We start from the raw sequence: 12806 nt of genomic DNA, 5'->3' as shown, positions 1-12806 counted from the left end.
ATTGGGATAACATGGCTGGAAATGTTGACCTTGGTATTTCTAAACAAGGTTTCAATTAACTTGTAATAAGGCCAAGCAGACCGGGCTGAGGCGGATCCTCCACCAGCAGGAGGAAATGCAAAACATGCCCCAGTTGATGGTTGGCTTTTCTTAACTTTGATTAATCACTCGGAGAGTAAGCAAGTGGGGCTGGTAAAATAATTAGAAGGAAAAACACGCCGCTCTCGCAGCAGTAGCATTGACAATCAGGGTTGAGTTACCAGAAAATATGTCAAAACGTCTTCTCTCGCCCTTTCAAATCCAAATAAGTACATTTCTGCGCTTGCAGACATTCAAATAAATGTCAAGGGAAAACTATACTTTAAGCTCCTCGCTCGCTCTTGCAGGGCAGCCGAGTTCACAAGACTTCAAGTTTTTATTCCTCTTTTTGCATAATGAAATCATTCCCATTTGATGTGGGGGGGCCAAAGAATGTCCATTGTCTTTTTATGTCTCCGTTGTGTTTCTCTGAAGATTTTTTTCCACTGAGGATAACCTTAGTCCGACCGCTAATCTGATTCTTTGAACAGCCGAATGGGGAATCTCGGTGTAACACAATCAGAGAGAGTCCAGCTGGTGCCCTCTGTTGTCCAAGGTGTGACTGTAATCGAGTACAGTTCAAATACATGCAGATACGTATGTTCGCTCTGCTTTTAATAATGACGTGCCTCTAACAATCTGCCATTAATTTCTTAAACAAAAGCCTCCTTAAACCACATGCAAAACTGGCCCGGACTTACAGAACTGATACTTTGAGGAAGTTTATTATTTCACATTATATTGTGTACGGGCTCTTAGATGTCGGTGCCAGTAGCCCTGATCCAGCCGGCCTAAACCCGGGCCTGCCAGAGGTTTAGATCTGGTACAGGAACTGAGCTGAGCCACCTGATGAGAGACAGAGCGGAGCTCTTGGCTGAAGATGGAGCTCTTTTCTCGCTGCTGACTCAGCACGTTTTCCTCCGTGCATCAGGTCATCCGCCGCCACGGGACACTGGCCGACCTGCATCCAATTATCATTAATTGGAGAAGTGACTCGGGAGTGCGTCTCCGCCGCGGCCAGTGGAGTGGAAGAGATGGGCTCGCCAGATTAAACCGAGGAGCCAGTGAAACGCTTCCTCCCTTTCATGTTGCCGTGGTATCATCAGGTTGACAGGTTTGTGTGTTTGGCTTTCCCTCCATCTTCCTCTTCTTCATCCATTTAGCCTTCCTCCTCCTCCTCCTCGACTTCCTCCTTAATTCTTCTTTCCCGCTATTTTGAATGATCACGAGTCCAAAGAATGTCTTTCTGCAAGTGTTTAACACGCCGGTCTTTGAAGCGCAGTCCAAGTGGCTGCTTTTGTCTGCGCTTTGTTGTTTCTAAAATGCTAGCTGTATTAAATCACCTCTTAGTCCCCGGCCTGTGTGCTTCATCTTCTCCAAAGCCCCATCTACATTCTCCAGGAGGAAGTCCTGCTCTGCACTTTTGAGGCTGCCGGGGGACCTGGGATGTTTACACAGCTTCTTAATGCAGTTTTAATAGAACCGTGACACTTTCACTGCTTTTGGAGCGTTTCCCTCTGCATATATGATCACAGTGGAGACAGGAACAGACTGAGAGAGTGCGGCAAGCTTCTTTGTCGCTCCTAATAACTGGTAGCATGCCCCAACCTTCTTTTCTCCTGCTTAATCTAAGCTTAAGACACATGGAGCACGAGCACATGACGATAAAAAAGAACTTTGATGTCTGATACTCGGTGGAAATGTGCAAATTATGGAGGGGAATTCCAGCCCTGCACATGAATCTAGAGTTGAAATGGGAACTGATTCAGATCCAATACATGTGCGTCACATGCAGTAATGTCCCTCGCATGAAACTCAAACTCCGGCCACAGTTTTAACAGCGCAATTAACCGTGCATTTAGTTAGAGCACAGTGGCCAGTGTTTGCTTTTTATTCCCAAACATTTGCATTTAATTCTTTTTACAGACGCTCTTATAAAAGACGGTGAAATGATGGAATGACTACAGAGGACGTGCACTAAACCGGGTAGAGGAAACACACCTTTCTTTTACAGCCAGGACATAAACAGTAGTTTATGGTGGGAGATTTACTGTCATGTTGCATAAGTGGGCAGGCTCCATTGAGAAAGGAGGTTAAGCTTTGACTGAGGTGATGCTCTTATGAAATGTCTGGATCGTTTATTCCTAAACATGAATGAATTGGGTGCAGGGGTGAAGGTGCTGGAAGGCAATGACCAACAAGGATTAGCGCTCTCTAAATTCTCATGTTGGATTTTTTTTTTCCCCCCCGTGTTGATATCAGTGGAAACATGACAAGCATTAGTTTCCTCTCATGAATTAATGAAGTGATTTCCACCATCCATTCAACACATTTTGCTCATTATAGATGAAAAACAAGAAAAGTGCAATAGATAACTACCCGGACTTAAAAGAAAGTTCACCCCCCCCCCCCCCTCCTCCGTGACTCCAACTGCCAGTGGAGTGAGGAAAGATGAGCTCTCCTTATCAGCCGCCTCAGCGCGCAGCCTTCACCTCTGCCTTATACCGGCCGGTATCTGCCTTTTGTCAAATAGCTACCCTAATTTTATGGCTTTACCACCCTTTGTGTGCGTCTCTTCACCTGTGATAGCGTTCAAAGGTGCATCCACCCAAAGATAACAGTTTACAGTAGTTAATTGGTGATTAAACGACAAGATGTCCTTGTAAAATGTCGCTACCAGTGTTGTGGCGTTCTTAAAAAAAAGTTTTTAGAGATGTAAAGAATTTCATTGGCTTTTAAAGGGAAACTCTGTTTGTTTTAGGGGTGTTTATAGGCTTGGCTGGCGCTGATACAAATCCTGTAAAAGCAGCTGACATGACATGATATACTGGACCTCGTTTCAGAGCAAAGCACCAATGAACAGGAATGTTTTCCTCCGTTTAATTCTCAGAAGAGCAGATCAACCTTATTCATGCTCTACGCTGAGAGGGAATCACTGCAGCGTATGAATATACCTTTTGTTTTTGTTGTTTTAATCTATATAATATGCCATATTTTGCTTTTTTTGTTTGTATTTGTAAAACATGCACTTTGTGCTGCCTTGTAGTTCTTAAACGTGTGTGTGTGTGATTAAGATTTTCCATATTCAACAGCGGCAATCGTCTTATTGTTTACATTGTACATTTGATATTATTCCACCACATTATGCTATCAGATCGTGTTGTATTCCACTATATTGAATAAATGGACTTGGTGTATATCCAGAAGTGGAGCGTAATAAATCATGTGTGCCCCGTGACTGTACTTAACTAGATTTTTGAGGTATTTGCATTTTTTTTCTGAGGACTTATCACTTTTCCTCCCAGCCTTTGAAGACAAATATCTGTACTTTGTCCTCCTTCTATTTTTCAAACTGGTTCGTTTTAACCTCCTCAGATGTTGATTCACAGCGAGAGCATCAAAGCGGCGCGCAGTTAACGGCGATCCTCAGTGAAGGTTAAGGGAATGATGAATTCAGGAGCGATCAACTTACATGAATGAGAGACTTTTCTGTTTTGTTTTCTAGTCTTTCAAAGTGAATTAAATTGTTTTTTTTAATGAAGTTAAAGAAGATTACATAACTGTTCTCAAATACAAAAACAAAACTGATACGATTTGAAGTATGATCTGAGTCAGAGCTGGTTTATCCAATCTGACTTACACAATAGCTAAAATGCGTGTAACTGTGCATACATGTATGTCGATATGTCTTTGAAATGTGCATTGATAAAGTTACAATATTACTTTTCACTTTTGTTGTTGAGTACATTTCAAAACTTTATTTTTCAAATCTTACCTAGGTAAAGAAGGTTTGATAAATCTGTTCGTTTGGAGCATTTTTACTGCTTCAGCAGACTGAAAGAGCTCCACACTGTTCATTCACCCACTCACACGTCCAGTTTAAGCTCCAGTGGGACCAGTTTGGGGTTCAGTGTATCGCCTGAGGACTAAGCTGTGGATTGAACTCCAATCCGGGAAGTATCGTACCACCATATTCTGTTCCGCCATACTGAATTACATTAAACCACATCATATCCCTACTTCCTGTGTAGTGTTATCCATATTACCTTATTGTATTATTTTGTCTCACATTACATCCCATCTGATTGTATTCATGTATCTTATTATATATCATGTATTATTACATTGTATACTGTAATATACAATATATTCCAAAAATCTGGTGCTTAAACCACATCACATCCTACAGACTAAACAATAAATACTGTTTAAATCTTCTCAACCTATTTCAAGGCCTCAGATTCAAATCTAGTCGTTCTTTCTGTATCGACTGCAACTGGCGTGACGCTTATTTCAACTCAAGACCTTTAAAAAACACAGTTATACGCAATGTAACATGCAGCGAAATGTGTTTTGTAACGGTTCCAGGGCGTAATAACGATGATATTAATAAGCATGTGTGTGTGTAGAAAATAGTGTCAAATAAGTGCAAAAAAAATATATGCAAAAAAGTAAATTGGACAGTTTTTCTTGGAACTCTATTGTTCCAGGTTCAGCAGGAGGACAAAGTGAGGGAAGAGGCTTCTCCTCCTCCTCCTCCTCCTCCTCCTCCTCCTCCTCTCTGAGTTTGACTTCAGGAGGTGGTAACGCCGCCCTGACGGCAGCAGAGAGAACAGTCTGAGTCAATGGCGTAAACGTCCTGCAGGTGGTGGAGGGTGGTGCTGATGGTGCGCTCCGCCGAGCAGACCACCCTCCTGCTGGGTGAGAATCATTTCGCAGTACAGTCGGTTGCAACCCATTTAGTAATGTGTGTTTCAGCAAATGTAAGCCAGTTTTCACACCTCCTCGTATTTCTTTATGTTGAGATATCTTCCCAAAAAACATAGAAGTCGCAGGAGTTCCATCCCGTCAGACCTTCTCCTGCTGCTCCTCCCCTGTCGTAGCTCTCTGGGGCCCTCCAGGGGGTCCTGCCCCACACTTTGAGAACCACTGAGTTAGCCTAACTGATCAGCTGTAGCAAAGTTGTTTAGTTAAAACTCGATTAATAAACAGAACAGTGAAAAAGCAATACTCCTTTAAGCATGAATGATGGTAAAATGATGGATTACTGATGTTTCACTTGAGCTTACATATGGACAAACAAACCTTAGTAATTTATTTCTAATGAGGTTTATAATTAATTGGCTAAACTGCACTTCTTGGCTTCAGGCCTTATAAGACCTCTCTGTTTTATGTCTTCATCACCATTTTATATGAAACGGTTGACAGCGACATAACATGTCCAACATTAATACGACACAGGTCTGGGTGTGTTTTTCAGCAGCAGTCAGATATAAAACCAGGAACAGGTCGGCCAGCGTGAGCTTTGCAGCCACCAGAGCCACAGCCAGGACTCTAAACCCATGTAATTACATTTTAAGCGGCATTGGCTGGTTGAAATACCTCCAGTAATTAGTTTTGTTTTTCCAATCTTCCTATAATCTTCCCCCTTTTGTGTGCGGGTTTGGACCACGAGCTTCAGAGAGAAACAGAACAAGACGGTAGGTAATGTGGAATGAATTAAAAAAAAAAAATCTGACGTAGTTGGATGTAATAATAGAATGACCCCCACTCCGCTACCCCCCCCCGGCCCTCCTACACACACACATACACACTCAGCGAGACCACCTGAAATGTGTTTTGGCGGTTGTTTCCTTTGATTAGGAGTGTTATGGGAGTGCTGTACAAATATAAAAGCTGTCCAGACGGTTTTACGGTGTTTATTTGTGGTACCACCTGTGTTTCCATACAGAAGAATGAGCTCGCGATGGCCACGAGGAACACGGAGTGTAAAGGAAGTACAGCCTGTGCTCTGCTGCGAGGCTCCGCCGGCCAGCCCAGAGCCAGAAAACATGTCTATAAAGTGCATCTTAATCTGTTCCTGCTTTGAAGAGACCAACAAATCCGCGGCTCGGGAATGGCTTCTAATTCGCCAGAAATGTGCGAGGCGCAGTTGTCGTGGCGCTCGGAGAAGGTCTCCTCAGACGCTCGCCGACGTGCTAACCCCCCCCAGCAGCCTCTTCCCCGTCCTCCTCCTTCCCTCGCTCCTCATCTCTCCCTCTCTCCCTTCTCTGTCAAATATTTATAGCTGATGGCAGATAAGATTATTCCAGCGTCGGACCTCTCAGTGCCAGCTGCAGCAGACCTTTGCTCACAATAAAGCCTAAGATGCGTTCCAGCCAGAAGGGGAGATTGTTTTATTTGGAGCTCATCCTGCGGCCTGCTGGGTGCAAAGAAAAGCAGGACGACTTTTGACTCTCTGAGCTCGGCTCGTCATCATCATCATCATCATCATCATCCTCACCATCAAGTCTTATCAGGAACTGTTGGCGATTTCTTTCCTTTCGTACTCGAGGAGGTGGGCAGGGTCAGTCTAACCCCCAAAGCTGAGACCCAAAGCCGAACGCAAACAGTCGTGCGCGTCAGTTTTCGGCCGCAGTCTGCAGGGACAGACGTGTGAAGCGGCACATTTGGCTGCCACGAATGTTCTCTTCACGCCCTCCGTCTTTAGAAGCGAATAATCTTGATGAACTGGAAAGAGCGTAAACCATCCCGCTTCGCAATAACACACTCGCTGGCTCAAGATTAGTTGAAAATAGGGAGAGCATTAGACTGTGAGAGACCTGGGTGGCCCTCGGGACACGTTCTGGAAACCACACTGGTGTACAATATGTTGTTTGTGTGCTTTTCCCCGGGAGTAAATAAGTAGGGTCTTCATAGTAACCATAAGCTATGCAAACTCTGAACCGTAATCTTTACTGCCAGAGATCTGGGGAGATACGTGTGATGAGTTGCAGGGCTGACCACGGTATATTAAAGAGCGTTCAGGGAAAGACAGAGTCCATAACTCAACTTGATTGCTTCACATTTTTTTTGCCTTTTGTTATTGCCTATTTACCGTGTCTCTAAACATTGCTAAATGAGCTTCGTAAAACAGGAAATGTTATGATGACTCTCGCCTCGGAGCTGGATGCGTTGGGAGCGTTTGTGTTTCATTCCCGCACAGTTGTCAGAGCGAATCCTCGTGGATGTTTCTTTATGTAAGACATGAATCAGAGAGATGAAATGCCAGCGTTAATCCAGCTGAACACACTGCAACCTGTCATGTTTGGACCGGGAACGGCCTCCTCGCCAGTCAGTCCACCAGGGAAAAATTAATCATGTTTAATAAAATAGTGCTCCATCTGGACTTCGCAGGCAAAATTGCTCCAATATGTGAAAAAAAGAAAAAACAAAACAAAACATCTTCTCGATTTTACGATTTTGTTGACCTGAAGTAACCCTGGGTTTTCTGTGGCAGCACAGAGCAGTTTTTGAGGGGGCACGCCGTTGCAGATGCACACACACACATACACACACACACACACAGACAAAAAAAAAAAAAAAAAAGTGACCGTGCTTGCTTTTGCTGCCAGCAAATGCAATAAAACACAAGAGCATTTAAAAATTCCCCATGTGCTCTTTAGAGTGCGCGGCACTGTCAGCGTGGCTGTTACTAATCATTATCTTATAATTTTATCGCACATGGTGTTACAGCCGTCCTTAGGCAGAGTTCACGTAGATAATATAGTGTTTGCATCTGCAAGTTCAGAAGCAATATTGGCCCGTATGTGGGTGTCGGTGTTGTCAGTCTTATCTGAGAAATGACACAAGGATGTACACAAACTCCAGTGAACAGGCTTTGTCCTTGATTTTCTTTCTTTTTTTTTTTTTTTTTTTTGTTAAAGCTGCCTGATATCACAGTTTATGGTTGACACAACATCAGTGGTGCCCTCTAATGGTGGGCCATGAAGTAGCGAGGCCTTATCAGAGCTACTGTCTATTGATTTCTTGGTATGACTTTGAACCTCTTTTTCACTCTGGCTTCCTGTTTAAAGGGCTGCGAGGAGCATATCTTCAATAGTAATATCTGCTGTGTTTCAACTTTATCAGTGTCTTTAGATGACAGAGAATTAATAGAAATCTAAAGGGCCCCTAAAGCTCTTTACTGACGCCTAACAAGGATTTTCAGTATAATAGTTTTTTATGCCTGATGGCAAAAAAAAAAAGAAGAAACTTTCAGCTTTTTATTTTAAGTCTTGTGCACTTTTCAATCACTTTTTAGTTTTTAAAGTCCTTTTTTAAACAGATATGACATTGTAAAACATAAAATATTGATTTGTTTTGCTGTCTTTAAAATTTAAAATGATTTCTCTGCTCTGTGGTGAAGTTCGCTGTCATTCTTAGACATTCAGACAACTTGAAGGAGATTAGTTTCAAGTGAGACACAGCCCATTCAAATTCTTGAGATCCATTCTCAGTGGAAATTTTTTAATATATTGAGCTCGACAAGTGATGTGAAATCAATAACTGAACGGAGCTGAAATGTATCCCCTCTTTTTCCATGTTATGATCTGCATATAAAATGGTAAGATCTTCTAGAAGAGTCTCCTCAGATGTTCATGTATGATTCATGTATGAAGAAAACCTTGAATACTAGCTAAACGTCTCCCTTCTTAATATTGTAGGCGATTTAAATTACTTTCAGTCTGATTTGTAAGATTAGGTTAACTCTTTTTTTTGTAATCTCTTTTAATTTGTCCCCTGAAGACTCGGTAAATCCACTTCTATTCTTATTATTTGACAATTAATATTTATTTACTTCTTAAATACATTTTTTCTTTCATTCTTCTCCTTGATTTTCAGATTTCTTATTCACACTAGTATTTTTTATTTTCATTACAATCTTCCTGAACACCTGTTTTAATTGTATTAGTCTGAAGAAAAAGTGATAAAGCCTGTAAAATTTTTTTAAATTAACTTATTTAGATGACATGTTTGGTACAGATGCCCGCCATGCAAAAAAACAAAACAAAAATAACATGCTGTATTATTATCATTGCTATTGGTTTAAATTTATTTTTTAAGAATCTATTTAAATTATGAACGTTGATACCAAAAAAACTGTTTAGAAGTTTAAATCATGATTGGTATTAATTGTACTATTAGACTGGATATAAAAATATGCTTTATAATACTGTCTGATACACACAGACATCTTTATCCTGACATCGGGACTGGTGTTGTCTCACTTTTTATGAATTCAGGAAGGTTTTTTTTGAGGCTACTAATAAAATAATTGACTGAAATTGAAATAATCACACAGCTGAAAAAGGAGCCCATAAATACTTGACACAACAGAGCCCTTTCTATTGGTAACTTTTTTAAAATGAATTCGGCAGATAAAGAAAATAATTCTGCAAAGAGATACAGTGGATAAGAATAAAAATATTAATGTAGGAAAAAATGAGCAAAGATTCTGCATTTTTTTAAATCACCATCATGCAGCGAAGTCTCACAGGAGCCCATTAAAGCGGCCTGTTCTCACATGAGCAGTTACTTCACTGTCGGTACAGACATAATGTAGCTGGACTTCCTGCTGCATGTGTACTTTTCCAAATAGCTTCTGTTGAGTCCGGAGCCATGAGTTTACCTTCACTGTCTGCTGTCTGCTGACTCCTCCCGTGTGTGTGTGTCTGTGTGTGTGTGTGGGTGTGTGTGTGTGGGTGTGCACACATGTGGGTGATGTGCACGCACGCGTTTCCCCCGGTGTGTTTGCGTGTTTGGAGAAGAAGACACGGCCGCGGTTGTTTTCCTCCAGACAGTTGGACGATGACCCCCTCGGCCGTCATTAAGGCCTTTCAGTGGACGCTGTTTGAGAGCATAAAAATGAGCTGATTGTCAGCAGAGTGGTGCGGCGGATCATCTGTACGACAGATGCCGGTGATAAGATAATGATAAGGCCGCTATCTGACCTCCACATCGCCTTCAAAGCGGCGATAGAGACCACTGCGTACCGGTCCCTGTCTGGTGCGAGTCCCCGAAGGAGGACTGCTAACAGATACATTAAAGCAATGAGGCCTGCAGGCAAAGAGAGTGCTGAACAAAGACGGATCACGATATAAAGCGCACCTGTTTAACCACTCTGGGATGTGGCCGAAGCTGTACAATATTGATTGTGAAGTGATAAGGATGGTTGTTGTGTCAATAAACAGTCGCTCCCTCGGCCTTGCGTGTCGATGAGAAAAGGAGGGTTTTTCTTCATTTACTGCGCAATTTTACAACCATCTTTCATCTGTTATTTCAAAATCAATGTTTTAAATAGACCGTACTTTCACAATGACTCTCCTGTTGCCTTGTTTGTGTTAGGTGTCTGTAAATTTCCACCGAGGCTGTCTGCTGTACGTTGTTATCCTTTGCCCGATCTTCGCCGGTGCCATCAGCGACACTCACAGCACACACTGCCCCGGACAAAGGTGAACTCTTTATTGGTGCCATTCCCCATGGAATGGAAGCTGCAGGTCGCTGCATAAGAAGGCATTACTTATGAAGATATATCTATATATGTCTTTTTATTTTTTTTTCATTCTGGGATCCAGATAGCTGGCTACCAATGTTGGCTGAAAATCTCGTATTATCTTTGGTGATAAGGAAGCAAGCAACACTGTAACAAATTTCCCTGTAAAAATACAGTAAAATGCTGGCAGCTGCGGTGGCCAGCTTTTTATTTTTCTTCCGTTTTTTTAGTGTTATTACTGTAATTTATTTTAACAGCTTGGTGCTCTATACATCTTTACGGTTTTATACAGTCGAGCACAGAGTTTACAGTCTGACGCTGGCAGCCGTGGCGGACGGCTTTTTACGGTGTTTTTCCAGTGTCACTACTGTAACACTGTAAACCTATCACACTTTTTAAGAAGATACTCAACTGTAAAATGTGAAATCCACTGCATTTTTACAGTGTTTCGCAGCAAATACAGGGAAGAAACATGAACAATCTCTATTTTTCTCAAAGAAATGTCGGACCACTAGCAGGCGCTGTTGTGTGTTTTTGTAATAAAACCACACATACTGGGAGAGTCACTGCACCACTGGCAGATTCTCACCATGGCTTGAAAAATCAAACACAAATCACACATTTGGTCTCTTATGAAGTCGTCCTGAGTTTTACGGACCAGCGGGCCTGTGATCTATTTCAAGACGGGATTCAGTTTTTTTCTGCTGACATTACACTTGCTGGAGTCTCACATCTCACACCTCAATCTATCGGCATCATACGGCACTCTTAATCTCCGCCATTTAACTTGTGACGGGGTGGGGCTCGAGCGTGGCTTGTTTGCCTCTCAGTTGTCGTGGAGTGTCAGTTCACCCCGAGTCTTCGCTGAGCCTCTGTTTGTGTTCTGGCTAGACATCGTCTATAATGAGCGCTGATTAGTTAACTTGTTTAAATGCCTTTGCTATTTCAGTCTGCGCCGCTCCGCCATGCATCCACCCAGACCCGAACCCCGACGGCCGCACCGCACCCTCCCACCCGGGTGACATTCTTCTGAGGTGTCTGGGCCAGAGCTGGAGGCTGCTACTGGGGCAAAGGGAGCTCCCTGGCTGGTGTGTATGTGGAAAAAAGAAGCCAAAGTTTACTATCAGCGTATCAATCTCCACTCTCTTCATAAGAACTCACATTGTCCTCCCCTCTAACTGCCCGCAGATGTGCGCGGATGGTGTTGGTGGTGTGTAGTCACCATCCTGCCCAGCCCTCCTGAAGCCACCTACACACTCTGGACCTCACCCTCAGCCTGTTTTTCTTTCCACTGGGGAGGTGAACGCATTTGAGAGGGGCCGGGAGGAGGCGGGGGCGGAGTGTCACGGCCTCTTCAGTCTGGCTCTGTGATCCTGAGTGGTGTTTATTTGTCATTGCTCGGCCAGTCTTCCCCTTCAAACAGAACGGAATCGCTGATGTTCGCAACCGAAGTGAGCCGGAGTGAGAGCGGTCCCTGAGACGAAAAGTCCATATTCGAAATGCATGAACTTCAGGCTCGCCCAGAGCTTAAGAAACAGGCTGACCGGTCTGAGTGAGGCCTCTTTTACACCACAGTGTTCAGAGTTTTTGTGTGGTTGTTGTTTATGTGCATGTGCAGTAGAATATTCATACAGAGACTTGGGAGACGCTTTCCAAAAGTGCTGTTTTCCGTTGCTCTCAGCACCTATTGTTGTGTAAACGGGCACAAGTTCTGCAGTTTCACTGGAAAACGTTGTCCATATAAACGGAACCTGATGTTTCCACCCTCCATCTTTTATTGCTGCTCATGGAAAGGCCAGAGAGGATCTGTGCGGAATCTGTAATAGCATCCTCAAAGTTTCCTCTATCAACGGACAAGAGCGTTAAATCAGAAGAATCCAGTGTGCAGCAGTCTGAGGTCAAGTCTTCAGTCTTACAAGTAGCGGAGAACCTTATCTTCTCGTCTACCTGCTGTGTTTTTCTTGTCTTTTGAGCCGGAAAGCCACTTTAGCTCGGTGTGTGAGCGTTCCTCCAGCTGAGCCCGGTGATTGTGCAAAGCATAAATGGCCTCCTTTTTTTCAAAATCTGATGGAGGGAAGTACGTGTTGGCCGGTGTAGCCAGCTTTAGGTGGGGGTCCGCCTCCGGAGAAGCTTTAAGCGCGCCAGAGATAAAGACTGAGAAGTGATGGGCTCTCTGTGATGCCCTTTTGTGGGAGGAAATTTAATGGAAGTGGCTACATTGGTAGCAGATGGAGTAGTTTCCTGGATCTCAGTCACGGTAGAAATATTAGACACACTCACACACGCACAAACACACACACACTCACACTCACACACACCCCCTTTAAATTTGTCCAGCAGATTTACAGTACAATAGAGATGGAGGGGTGGGAATGGGAGGTGTTTATTTGCCTGGGATCTCGAACCGTACGGA

This window comes from Salarias fasciatus, chromosome 11 (genome assembly GCF_902148845.1).
Source record: "Salarias fasciatus chromosome 11, fSalaFa1.1, whole genome shotgun sequence".
In the NCBI taxonomy this organism is placed as follows: Eukaryota; Metazoa; Chordata; class Actinopteri; order Blenniiformes; family Blenniidae; genus Salarias; species Salarias fasciatus.
This window is presented reverse-complemented; position numbering follows the sequence as displayed.